Source organism: Microcebus murinus, chromosome 2, assembly GCF_040939455.1.
Source record: "Microcebus murinus isolate Inina chromosome 2, M.murinus_Inina_mat1.0, whole genome shotgun sequence".
Classification (NCBI taxonomy): domain Eukaryota; kingdom Metazoa; phylum Chordata; class Mammalia; order Primates; family Cheirogaleidae; genus Microcebus; species Microcebus murinus.
The window spans coordinates 27,233,344-27,246,905 of record NC_134105.1 but is presented as its reverse complement, the minus strand read 5'-3'; the positions used below and the strand labels follow the sequence as shown (position 1 = coordinate 27,246,905).

The following is a 13,562-nucleotide window of genomic DNA, read 5'->3' as shown; positions in this document are numbered from 1 at the left end:
CTGCCGCACTCAAGGTGGGAGCTGTGCCTGTCCACCTGCAGCTGCCCACTGGGGACAGAAGGGTTCAGGGCCAGTTTGGCTGCCCCCAAGTTTTCCAACTCCAGCATATACCGGCGGTCTCCACACATTGGGCAAGGAGCTGGGAGGCACAGCTTCCATGCGATGCTCTTTACTGGCTGTGTGTCTTCAGGCAAAGCTCTTTACCTCTCTGGGCCTCTGGTTCTTATTTTATTTTTTTGAGACAGAGTCTCACTTTGTTGCCCAGGCTAGAGTGAATGCCATGGCATCAGCGTAGCTCAAACTCCTGGGCTCAAGCAATCCTTTTGCCTCAGCCTCCGAATAGCTGGGACTACAGGCATGGGCCACCATGCCTGGCTAATTTTTTCTATATATATATTAGTTGGCCAATTAATTTCTTTCTATTTATAGTAGAGACGGGGTCTCGCTCTTGCTCAGGCTGGTTTTGAACTTCTGACCTCAAGCAATCCGCCTGCCTCGGCCTCCCAGAGTGTTGGGATTACAGGCGTGAGCCACCGCGCCCAGCCTCAGGTTCCTTTTTTAAATGGAGATTATAATCCCTATCTTGAAGGGTTACGCAGGGGTCCTCAAACTTTTTAAACAGGGGGCCAGTTCACTGTCCCTCAGTCCGTTGGAGAGTGCGCACTGTGGGCCTGGGACGAGTCGGCTGCTAAGCAGGACAGGCAGTGGCGGCAAAAACACCCAGAGGGCCGGATAAATGTGCTAGGCAGCACACATGTGGCCCTCGGGCCGTAGTTTGAGGATGCCTGGGTTAGAGTATCAAAATAAGCTGAGAGAACAAGGAAGGGTCTTTGAAGGGACCAAGGGCTTTGCCAATGGGGTGAGGTATTTGGGAGATGTCTTACTTTTCCGGCCTTTGCTGTCTACCTTCCTGCAGATTTAGAAAAGGAAGTAGCCAGGCCTCCCTCGCTGCACTGTCCTACCGCCCGGGTGGAGGGGTCTTTGGAAGCTCAGACTCCAGGCCTGTCTCCCCTACGGGGCGGTGTATTCCACTTTCCATGGCCATAGCTCTCTGAGAAGGTTCTAGGATTCCAGGTCATTGGCTTCTCAAAGTGGGGCAGGGGCTGCCCAGCTGGCCTCGACTAACAACCCTGCAATGCCCCGTGCAGGTGCTGGCACGGAGCAGAATCCAGCTGGGAGCTGCAGATGTGTTTGGCCCACCCTTCCGCCTCTTGGACCCTTCTCACTTCCTCTGCCCGTGGCACCAGGCAAGGGTGGCCCAGGAGCGTGGGCTGTCTCTGGCTGCCCACTGGGCACCCTGGGCGGGCAGTTGGTCTGAGCAGAGGCCGTGAGCAGCTGAGCTCTGTCGGCAGTGCCTGCGTGCTCACCGCCCTGCCTTCCCACGCACGCTAACACGGTGGGGCTGAGTTGTGGCTCAGGCCATCTCGGGAACCCTCCATCCCTTGGCTCCCACTGTTGTGCCTGCCCCCCACCTGAGAACCCCAGCCCTGCTTCACTTCCTCTTGTCCTTCTTGAGACAGGAAGGGTGTCTCGTTGTCTCTGGGCGAGTCCCAGCATCAGCTCCATCGATGCTCAGTCTGAACTGCGGCTCTCTTACAGATTGACTGTAACCTTAGATGAGTAACTTCTAGTTTTCTCATCTTTAAAGTGCAGATGGCACATGGCATTGCTTGCAGGTCTAGTGGGATAATGCATTAGCACAGTGCCTGGCGCTTTGCAAGCCCTCCAAAGAATGGGCCGTTGTTATTACTCTCCTGGTATCCCTGCGTCGCAGCCCCAGGCCGGGTGGAGTGTGGGGTGCAGCAAAGGAGCGTGTGCATGCATGCTCAGTCCCAGGCCCCAGGCCCTCTCTCTGGTTCCTGGCCGGGTGGCAGACGCTGTCAGCTCTGCCAGAGTGTGGTTTCCCGCCATGGGAAAGGCCGGCCAGACACCTGGGAGCAGCAGGATGACTGTGCCTGGGCAGCCGCAGGGCCCGCAGCCTCTCTGGGCAGACAGGAGCTGGGAGCACATTCCTGGGTGGAGAGCTGGATGAGCCACCTACACCGTGGGACTTGGCCTTGATGTCCTGTGTCACGAATTGGCTGCACCTCGGCAGCCCCACTGCTCCTCTCTGTGGGTCCCTTTCAGCCGCTCTGCAGCAGCTGGGCTTCCTTTCCCTGCCCCCTGAGATGCCCCCTTGGTTCTCCCCGAGGCTGGACCAGGTGTTCTCCGACTCTGCCCTGCTAAGCCCCTGCCTGAGGGAGCCACCCCTGGGAGAGGGATGCATGACCTGCTCTCTCTGTCTTGGCCAGTGCTGGCCCCAAGGAGGCCGGGGCAGGAAGGCTGGCTCTCCCACCAGGGCCGCCTGAGCTCCTTGGCATTGGCACCTTGCAGGCTGGGAAGGCCCTGGGCAGGCCCAGCCCCCTCCACACCGGTGCTGGTTGGGGGCTGGACACGCAGAGGTGGGGGGCTGCACTGCCTGACCTCCTGTGAGTCCAGGGGCTGCAGTTCTGTGATTGATTCTCCTCTCTGAGCTCTGAGCTGCTCTCCTGGGAAAGTCCCAGGTCTGGGTCAAGGGGAGGGAGTCTGGTATGGACCATATTCAGGGGCGGATTAGCTGGGGGAACTGCTCCCACCAGCAGGGAGGGGAGAGATAAAGCCTGTGAGCTGGAGAAGGGGGGGCCTGACCCCAGGCCCGTGCAGAGCCCTGTCTGTGCTGGGGGAGGGGCTGCCCCCTTTCCCAGGGTACTGGCCGGCCCTGGAGCCCAACACTTTCTCAGGCCCTTTTATTAAATTTCTCAGGAGCAAGGGGGGAGGTTATCCCTCCCCTTCTTCCCCGGCTCCCCTCCTTTTGTCTCCCTCTCCAGGAGGGTCGGGAAGGAGCTTTTCTCATTATTGTGGTTATTAAAAAATAAATGAGCCAGAGACAGAGACACAGAGGGAGAGACAGAGAGGCGAGAGACAGAGGCGAGCAAAGGGAGACAAAGACAGACAGACGGAAGAGGGAGCTGGGAAGACAGAGACAGAAGGAGGTAGACAGAGACCAACAGGAGTGGCAGGGGTATTCAGGGCAGCTGGGAGTACTGGGAGGAACGGAGGCTTTGGAACGCCCAGCTGCGTTTGAAGTCATACCTGTATCTAGTGGTGTGGGCGTGGGCAAGCCACTTCATCTATGTGAGCCTCCATTGGCTCTTCTGCAAAATGGAAGTGATAATTCCTACTTTGTAGTGTCACTGTGACGCACAGAAATAATATCTGTACAACTGAGTGCGAGGTTTGGAACTTGATACGTGCTCAAAATATGGCTTGATGTATGTTATGTTATGTGTGTATGTGTGCATGTATGGAGAGAAGAGAGCAGCCAAAAGGACAATGTGTAGAGACAGTTTAGCAGTGCCTGGGACGTCCCCACCACACACAGGCAGGGCAGAGATGTGAGTGTCTGGCCTCTTCCTTGGGAATGACTGTTTCTGGTGTCCAGGCCCTGCTTCCTTACTTGTCACCTCACTCCTGTAAGCCAATTCTTGGCCACCAAGTGGAAAACAAACTGGAGTCATAGCACGTCTACTTCAGGTTGGTTTTTTTTTTTTTTTTTTTAATCTCTCAAAGTAAAGAACCTAAGCATGAGCTTTGGAGGCAAACAAACCTGGCATTGAATTCCAGAAATTTACTATGCATCTTTTTTTTTTTTTTTTTTTGAGACAGAGTCTCACTCTGTTGCCCAGGCTAGAGTGCCCTGGCGTCAGCCTAGCTCACAGCAACCTCAAACTCCTGGGCTCAAGCAATCCTCCTGCCTCAGCATTCTGAGTAGCTGGGACTACAGGTATGCACCATCATGCCTGGCTGATGTTTTCTATTTTTGGTAGAGACAGCGTCTCACTCTTGCTCAGGCTGGTCTCGAACTCCTGACCTTGAGTGATCTGCCCACCTCAGCCTCCCACAGTGCTAGGATTACAGACGTGAGCCACTGCACCTGGCCTACTATGCATTTTTTAAGAGCAAAAGGGTCAATAATGTTTATCTCATAGGTTTCTTTTCTTAAGTAGCTTTCTTGAGGCATAATATTCACTCATACAATCCATCAGCTTTAAGTGTACAATTCAACAATCTTTAGTAAATGTATAGAGTTGTGCACCCATCATCACAATTCAATTTTAGAACATTTCCATCCCCCTCCAAAGTATCCCCTGTGTCCACTTGCAATCATACCCCCATTTCCACTCTGAGCCAGGCAACCACCAATTTATTTTCTGTCTCTATAGATTTTCATTGACTGGACATTTCATAAAAATGAATCATGTAATATGTGGGCTTCCATGCCTGGCTTCTCTCAGAATGCTTTGAAACTTGCCCACATCGTGGCACACTTCATTCCTTTTTACTGCCGAGTGGTGTCCCACGGCATGGGTGACCACGTGTTACCCTTCACCTGTTGATGGACCTTTGGGTTGTTCATAGGGTATTTTAAGGATTGAATAAGATATCGAATGTAAAGTGATTAGGTTGGTAAATATTAGGTCATCTTAAATGGATTAAGGGGGGAGAGGGAGAGAGAGAGAGAGAGAGAGAGAGAGACAGAGAGAGAGAAATTTCTTTGCAGGCTTACCACGAGCCAGGCACAGGTGGCAGCACTTTGCAGTCATTGCCTTCTAGAACACGACCCTGGGGTAGGCAGTGCTATTTCCCTGTCCATTTTGCACAGAGGCAACCAAGGCTTGGAGAGGGCACTGACTCGCTCAAGGTCATGCCCAGTAAGTGTGAAGCTGGGAGCTGAGCCAGGGCAGTCGGCCCCCACCCTGCAGCTTCTCCTTGGCTCTTGACGGCAGGGGGCTGAGTCCTGCCCAGGGCCCTAGGAAGCATCAGGAAAGAGCTGGAATTCCCACAGGCTTCCTGCCTCCTCCCACCCGGCCTGCTGTTCCTTGGCCTTTGCTGTTCCTCCTCGGCATTAGCTAAGAAATCTCCCCCACCCCCGCCCCAGTGTCTTTTCCCTCCTTGACACCCCGGTAGAGATTCCAGGCGTGGAGTGCCTACTATGTGGCAGGTGCTGAGTCACAGGTATGGCCTTAAGGATCTGCTTCATCCTCAGGCCACCCCTGGGAGTGGGAATGTTGGCACAAAGGCCCAGAAAGTTTCAGAAACTTGCCCAAGATCACAGTTCGTGAGCAGCGGTGGAGCCCACATTCCAGTGTCTCCATCTGTTTGGTTCCAAAGGCCATTCTCCCCCCTCTTCTTCTGTGCCCCTCCCTCCCAGAGGCTGGAGCTCCACATCTGGCTCCCAAATGACCCCCCAGGAGGGAAGGCGAAGGCCTGGGGACCCTGTTGCAGGGGGAGCGAAGGTGGGGGGGCTGACGGAGGGATGGGCAGAGGGGCGGCCGGCCTTCTTCCCTCTCTCTCGGAGGCCCTCCCTGGGGAGGCAGGGTGCTGGAGCTGCCCTCTCCTCTCCTCCCAGCTTCTTCTGGGAGACAATATGCTTCTCATTAGGCTGGCGTTGGGTTTTGCAAACCACACGTCTAATTGTGAAGGTTTGGGGGTGTGAGGAACTGCGCATCTCACGTCTTCTCTGGGAGGGGAGCGGTCAGCTCCCTCCCACTTCCCAGGGTGGCTCCCAGAGACTGGAGACAGCTGTGCCCCCAGCCCTCATGAGTGCCAGCTCAGAGGGGCGAGGAGCAGACTTTCTGAGAGGAGCGCCGGGAGGAGGGGGCCAGCCGGGGCTGCAACGTGGCCACACGCCCTTTGTCTGCTTCCTGGGCATGGACTGACCGCCCATCTCTAGGCTCCTCTAGGGGCTGCGCCTCCAGTTAGGGCTCCCGTAGAGCAGGCCAGTAACTACCCTCTCACTGGGGTCCCCGAGGGCTGGGGGCTCAGACCAGTCTTCCAGGGCCAGGGCTCGATCCCTCAGCCTTGCCTGCACCCGGCAGGAGGGCTGCAAGCTGGGTGGAGGGGTGCACGCTGTCCCCTGCCCCGGGCCCAGCAGCACGGGGCTCACAGTGGAGAAGTTGGGTAATGAGCGTGTAACTGAGTTAGGCCCACAGGAGCCTCCGAAGGCTCCAGTTTCCTCCCCACCCAGTGGGCCTGTCTGGGTGACTGCAAGGGGTTGGGATGCCGCCTTCTCAAACGTTCCAGAATCCTCTCTGAGAGTCTGAGCCAGGCGAGGCAGGGGCTGCCAGGGACTGGCAGGGTGTGAATGTCAGGCTGCCGGAGTTCCCTGTCACTTCTCCTTGCACACAAACACACCCCGTTGCAGCCATGGAGGCACACTGAGACCCACGTGAGACCCTGACACCAGTTACTGACATGCACACACACACTCACACACTCATAAACACACGCAGATGCTCATAGAGACAGCCACCCTACGGAGGCACTTAGAGTCCCTTACACACTCAAGAACACTTCTGTGGGCACACACTCAGGCATGCACACGTCAATTACACACAGGCACACAGCACCTGTCCGCGTGGCTGGGGCACACTGCTCCAGACACACTTGGGCGTGTCCTCCTTCCCAGGGCAGGGTTACTTGTGAAGAACCCTAGGGCTCTGGCACTGGGAGGGACTTGAAAGTGCATCTTGCCCAGCCCCTGCCAGCCCTCCCCCAGGCTGGGTCCTGGCTCCAGCTCTGGGAGTGCTCATGACAGATAGGCCTTGTTGATCTGGTCCTTTGGGAACCACCTCTGGTGACTCAAAGCCCCAGGTGCTGGAGCCCAGGGCTGGCTCTCGAAGGGGTTCTGGGGAGGGGTGAGAGGGCAGGGAGATTCACAGGGGGCCCTTGCCAAAGAGAAGCTTTGGTTTGGATTAGGGAGGACACCTCCTCCCAGCCAAGCTGAGAACATTTAGTTTGTTTGTTTAAACAAAAGGAGCAAGGAACTTGGGCACTCTGTCCCCAGGATGGGCCAGCAGACAGGGAAGGTGCAGGGACCAAGACAGGGGCATGTTAGGGAACCTGAGCCCCAGGACTGCTGATCTGAACCCCTAGGCGGGGCAGGGTGGCTTCTGATTGAGGGGAGGAGTTCTGGGCTTTGAGGGAGGGGAGCGATGTGAAGAGGAGAGACTCGCCCTGCTCAGGGACCAGAGTGAGCACCTTGGGAATGAGCCAGAACAAGACTCCCTCTCCTGGGGCCTGATCCCTGGGCCATTCGTGCTCCATTAGTTCACTGTCCTCATTCATTGCTGGGTTAGAGCCTTCCTCCCAGCCCCTACAGCTACCGGGCTGCAACTTGTCTCTGTTGTAACACCTACCGGTCTCCTTCACTATAGGGTGAGCTTGTTTTATGTCATTCATTCATTCATTACCAGCTACATAACCTGGGGCCATGAATTATCTTCTCTAAAATAGGGGTAATAGTATCGTCCTCACAGGATCATTAGGACTGAATGAGTTGTTATGTGTAAATCTCGAGGAACACCACCCGGCACAAAATAAATGCCATGTGAGTGTTGGCTTAAAAAAAATGTACAGCCCCACGCCAGGCACTGCCAGGCACGGGGGATGTGGCAGAGAATAAGGCAGACATGGTACCTGCCCCCAACAAGCTCAAAGTCTCGAGAGCCAGGGGACTGGGTGGGATGTCCTCCTTGACCGAGTGGTCACAGTGACGTGCAATGACTGTTGTAATAAGAGAAGGCAGGGGTCCTAACCCGGACGGTGGACTGGGGAAGGGCCCTTGAGGCAGGGACATTCAAGGGGAGACCTGAAGGGTGAGTAGGAGCCACCAGGTGGAGAGGGAGAAGAAGATGCTCCAGGCAGGAGGAACAGCGTGCACCAAGGCTTGCAGGTCGTTGTTACCAACTCCAAGGTCTATCCCATGGCCTGGCCGAGACTAAACCCTTGGTTGATGTTTGTTGAATGGAGCATGGATCATTCATTTACCAGCTTCTGCAGTGGACACATTTCAACCCCTGGGATCTTGGTGGCAGCCTGGTGTGATGGGAGCTAATGGACCCCCATGGCACAGAGACAGACATGAGGGCCCAGCAGCTTACATGGGTGAGCAAGGTCACACAGTAGGGTCACTAGTGGAGCCAGGACCATCTACCATCTCTTTCACCTGGCTTTGGGGTTCAGGGGAACTTTTTTGCTGCTACTGTAGAGGACCACTGAACGCAGACCCAAGAGAGAACTGGCAGGCGGGGACAGGCCCCTGAGGGCTTCTCCCGTGAGGAGCATCCCAGGGGGGTCTCTGAGATCAAAATCCCTGGAGACCAAATTTCTGGAAGGCCCTGTCCATCCTGAGCCTTGTGTCTCACCTTCTCCCATGCCTCCCTCCACCCCAGCCTCTTAAAGGCCCGGACTGGAGATCCTGGCTCACTGGGCCTCCCTGGGGTCCCTGGGTGTTGCATCTGGCTCCTGCGAGAAGAGGCCTCTGGACCTCCACTTCCTGGGTGGTTCCTAGGAACGTGCCTCTGCAGCTGCAGCACACGCTGCTGGGCTTGGGACGAGGCCATGGCAAGGGGTGGGGGTGAGGCTGGCCAGGACACCCCGTTCCCCAGGGCCCTGCCTGCTCCTACCAGCCTCAGCTGTAATAGTCTCCCCCGACCCTCAGATGAGCACATCTGAAGGAGGAGGGAGGACAGTGCGTCTTGCTTTGGAAAGTTTAAGGCAAGTAACCTCTGGGGACCCAGGAGGCCTCGGTGTGTGTGTGTGTGTTGGGGTGTGGCGGGGCAGCGTGGAGGCCAGGCCAAGGAGTGGCAGGGCAGGGGGCAGGAGCCTTGCTATGGCCTTGGGCCCATTGTCTGGCCCACTGCCAGCCTGTTTCCAAGTTACAAAATTCTTCCTCAGGGCACCAGGTCCCAGACCCCAGAAAGAACTCCAAGCCCACTACACAGACAGGAAAACCAAGGCCTGTGGATGCTATTAATAGAAGGGGCTGGGGGCTGGCCTGTCTCCCAGTCTTCCCAAGGCAGTCTGTCCTTCCCAAGGAGATGGGAGGCCAGTCTGTCTGTCCTTCCACTCACCCATCCTCGGGCCACTCTCAACCCCAACCCCTCTAAATGCCCCCTGGAGCCTGTCCCCAGCGACCCCCTTCCAGGGAATGTGATGAAAGATCTATTTATTATACTTCAGCTCGGACAGTTGTTTCAGATGTTTCCAATTCGTCAGACTGCTCAGACATCTGTTCCTGGTTGAAGGCGGAGAAGAGAAAGAAAAAAGGAAAAAACTCGATGTGTTTCACACACCCTGGCTCAAATGCACACAGGCTCAGGCTCGCACATCCCCTTCCTCTCTCTCCCTGTCCCCCCCCCCCCCGCCCCTGTGACACGCTCCCTCCTCCCCAGCCAGCTCAGAGCCTCTCACTTTCCCTCCAGCACAGTCCGGGCTCACAGCAGCTCCTGCCGACGACGTGGGGACCCTGACCCTCCAACTCTGCACACAGTGGTGTGCACACTCACGCACACACCTGTCCCCTCTGGGGCCTCTCTCCCACCAGGTCATGGTGAGGTCACAGTGCCGGGGGCGCTGACCAAGCCTTGGGTTGCAGTCTAGACACTATGAAGCGGTTGTCACCTTCCTCACCTCCCAGGGCGATTGTGCTGGTTCAAATCATGCGTGTTAAGTGCAGGGCCCGGCGGCGAGTTGGCGCTCCAGGAACACTGGTGCTGCTTCCTGTTGATATTTTCCCCTTCTCCTGAGTTTAGACACACACCCACATCTGTCTTTGCCTTTTGAGTGGGGATTGAAGCCACCGGGGTCCCTAGGAACCTCGGGGTTCTGTGGTTCTCGATGGCACGCACAGATATACACAGCTGCACATGCATGTGTGCTCAGCAACCTGGGCGAGCACGTGCACACTCCTGAACACACACACTTACCCGCACACTGGCACGTATGCACACTGCCACCACGCACACTTGCACCTGCACACCGCCTCTCTGAGCCCATTCACACATCCACACTCAGCTCCATGCATGGGATGCCCAGCAGAGGACCTGGGGATTGAGGGGTGGGGGCCGAGTTCATGGGGACCAGCCTGGACCTGCTGGGGTGGCGTCTGGGGGAGGAAGTAATCAGTCTCTGGCTTCTGGGCAAATTGGGTGCATGATTGCAGGTGGCACCAGCCCTACCCAACTGTGGGGGTCTGCGGTGGGGAGGTGGGGGTGATAAGCCCTTCTCCTAATGCCTGGCTGTGTCCCCCTAGTCACCCCTCTGCTGGAGGAGCCCTGGAGCAGCTCCAGGTGAAGGGAAGGCTCTGAGGAGGCCATCAGTAGGGTGAGGGTCAGGGCGATGACACCTTTGTCCAGAGAGTTCATTGACTGGCACCTCCTGTCCACCTACCTCAGGCCCCAGATCTGAGCCATGAACTTGGAAACAAGAGCACCTCTCTCACTGCCCTCACCGCCTCCAGTCTCCACCAGCCGCAGGTGACTTCCATATAGCTCAGTCAGACCAGCTGGGACCTCTCCAGCCTGGCACGTTCCAGGGAGGCACAGCTGACCCCTCACCAGGCCCCCAAGCCCCCAGTAGGACGGGCATCATGGTGGGCTGCTGAGGAGCTCTGAGAACCAGACAGCAAGGACAAGGGGCCTGTGGGCCCACCATGCCTCCCTCTACTTCCCCCAAGCTGACCCTCAGCTGTCTGGGAGTCCCAGTCCCTGCTCCCCCGACCCAGACCCCAAAGCAGCTGGGAGGAGGGATTGTCCTCGTGTTAGATCTCTGTGAGCCCCGCCCCCAGCCCAGCACTGTGCGTGCTGGGGGGCTCTGCCCCAGCTCCCCTCCCTCCCCCTACTGTGCTTTGGGCCCATAGGCAAACCGGGCCTCCTCCTCCTCTTCTCTGTCTTGGAGTCAGCGCCGGTCTTGGGGTCAGACAGAACTGCCCCGGTCTCAGCTTCTCTTGGCTGCCGACTCGCTCTGTGATCTGGCACAAAACATTTAACCTCTGCAAGCTTTGGTTCACCCCCTGCGAAATGGGCAGATACAGGATTTATGAAGGGGACCCTCTGAGATGCTGGCCACCAAAGGGCCTGGCAGATGGCACTCAGCAGAAGCTTACTCAGTGCTGGAGCCAGGCCACCTATCCCCTCTCCTGGGCAGGCTGCACCCCGGGGATCCCCCCTTTGGTGAACACTCTCCTGTACACCTCCACCTCAGTGCGGGGTCCCACTGGATGAGGTGGGCCAGCACCTCCCCAGGGTTAGACACCACCCTCCTGCTCCCCTGGGCTCCTCCAGTTTCCCTGTCAAATCATAAGGACCACGGGGCTCTTGGGGAAGGAGGGGTTGATGCTGGGTGGCGGGTGGTGACAGTGACATGCTCGGAGCTGCCTGGTGCCCTCTGATGGGAGCCTCCTCCTGACCACAAGGGGGGCAGTGGGGACATAAACCCTTCTTCCCCTCCCTACCCCACGCCCAGGGCAGCCCGTGCTACTCCTGTGCCTTTAACCCCTGCTCACCTGCAGCGTTGTCGTGGCCATGCACTCACCCCTCCCTGCCCTCCAAGGAGGAGCCAGAGGCTTCTGCAGCATCCCAGGGCTGGAGTCAAGAGCTGCGAAGGGGAAGAGAAGGAGAGGAAAGGGGCCTCTGCCTGGCTTCTCACCAGGGAAATACTGTCAGGTGGGAGAAGCTGAGAAGTAAACATTTATTCAGCGCCTACTGTGTGCTAGGCATCACACCAGGGCCACACACATGTTAGTGTGTGTGTACCAGAATATAAAACTCTGTGAGGACAGAGATTTTTCTGTTCTGTTCACTGTTGTAATCTTGGTGCCTAGTACAGAGCCTGACACATGGTAGACAATAAATATATGTTGAATAAATAAATTTGAACCTGTTATTCTCATCATAACTCTACGAGGCAGGTATAATTGTGATCTCCATGTTACATGATTTTCACCTGAGGCTCAGAGAGGTTAAGTGATTTAACTTAGAGGTTAAGTGACTAAGAGAGGTTAAGTGAGGTTAAGGTCAAGGACACACAGCTACATACGTGGCAGAGCTGGGCCTGTCTGGCTGTAAAGCCCTTGCTCTGTCCACTGTACTCTTGAGCAGGTCCAGGTGACTGGACCGCAGCTGCTCTGTGTGTGCCTGTGTGTGTGTGCGCGTGTGCACGTACATATCCTATCACAGGAATATCATACGATGGGGGCACATTGCCCATACAAGTCGCATGATCACACATAGATATTCTCATGTGTTCTTGTGCTTTGGCTACCTGTGAGGGCTCCCATGCACAGTCTACATACAGAAACCTGCCTCTCTGCTAGGCTGCTTCCATTGACCTGGGCAGCCGCTGAATATGAACTGAACACAGGGTGCAGGGTGCAAGGCATGAGACAGGGCACCCAGACCTCTCTGGGACAAGCTGTGCCCTGGTTGGCTCTTTCTACCTCTCTTAAGCCAGTGCCTAGAGAACATGAATGTGTGTGCACATTTGTACTCATGCCCGGCATGCATATGTGTGCATACGTGTCTGTGCTACTGCCTGTGTTGGGTGTGCATGTGTTTGCACGTGAACCTGATTGCTTCTGTCTCAGGGACCCTGACCTGCCCCATCTCAGGGTCCAACTCTTTGCGGACAAGACAGGGTCCTAGAAGTGCTGGACCAAGATGCCAGAAGAAGTCAGCTTTCAGCCTGGTGCAGCTGGGCGGGGGTGCATCGCAGAGGGGCAGCTGGGCGCGGGGACAGGCTTGGTGAGCCCAGGGATGGGCTGGGAATTAGCAAATCCCAACCTTCTTCACCCCCTCCCAGAGGGGAGGGACATGGCACAAGCATCGTGAGAGCACATACACGCTCAGATATGTGCAGACACACACTGACACAAGCACACACCCATAACCCTCCGTTCACACACACACGCACACATACACATACATGGGATGGGCAAACATGCGTGAGCATACGTACTGACACAGGTTCACGTCACCCACAGCAGGTGGACACAACAGCCTAATGAGTACACAGCTCCACAGACACACACGTCACCACGCACAGATTCAGTCTCTGCAGACGAGCCCTGCCTGACTCCTTCGGCTCCCCACATCCACCCTGTTCCTCTACCAGTATCTTCTCTCCCTAATCCCGAGCTCACTGGGGATGCCGAGCTGCACTGGAGAGCCACACGGAGGATTTACTCCGCAGGAGGGGTGGGGGTGGGGCTCTCCATTGCCGGTCCCCTCCCCAGGGTCCAGAGGCCGAGCACCTGAACCTAATTAGCTGTCCGGCCTGCTCTGTGTAACTCGTGTCTGGGCAGGCTGGCAGGAGGAGGGCTGGCGCGGACAGTCAGTGCACTGACTCAGCCACCCCACGCCAGGCCAGGCCAGCTCTCAGCGTGGTCTCCAGGGGTCCCAGAACCAAGTCCCACCCCACCCCCACTGCCCGTGGCATTTGCCTGTCACTGGCCTCCTTGCCCACATGCTGTCCCCCTCCAATGTGCCCTCCACGTTGTGATGACGGTGGCCTGCCTCCCTCTGACTACGCACACTCTGTCATCCCTGCTTCCTGTGAGTCTCTGGTGACGACTTGTCTTCAGCCTCCAGGACTTGCCACACACCCTGGCCCTTGACAGGAGGCCTCTCCCTTCCACTCTTGGCCTAACCAGCTCGTGCTGCCTGGTCCCAGCCGAGTCACTTTCTCCGGGATTTCTAGGGCAG

General features: G+C 56.7%; 1 long non-coding RNA gene across 1 annotated transcript; it reads right to left on the bottom strand.

Moving 5' to 3' along the window:
• Positions 1-9,012: 9,012 nt before the first annotated feature.
• On the bottom strand, positions 9,013-9,357 carry LOC142876376 (uncharacterized). The gene is made up of 2 exons (XR_012923278.1): positions 9,274-9,357; positions 9,013-9,097 (listed from the first exon to the last, which is right to left on the bottom strand). It is a non-coding gene; the product is annotated as an uncharacterized LOC142876376 (long non-coding RNA).
• Positions 9,358-13,562: the final 4,205 nt, after the last annotated feature.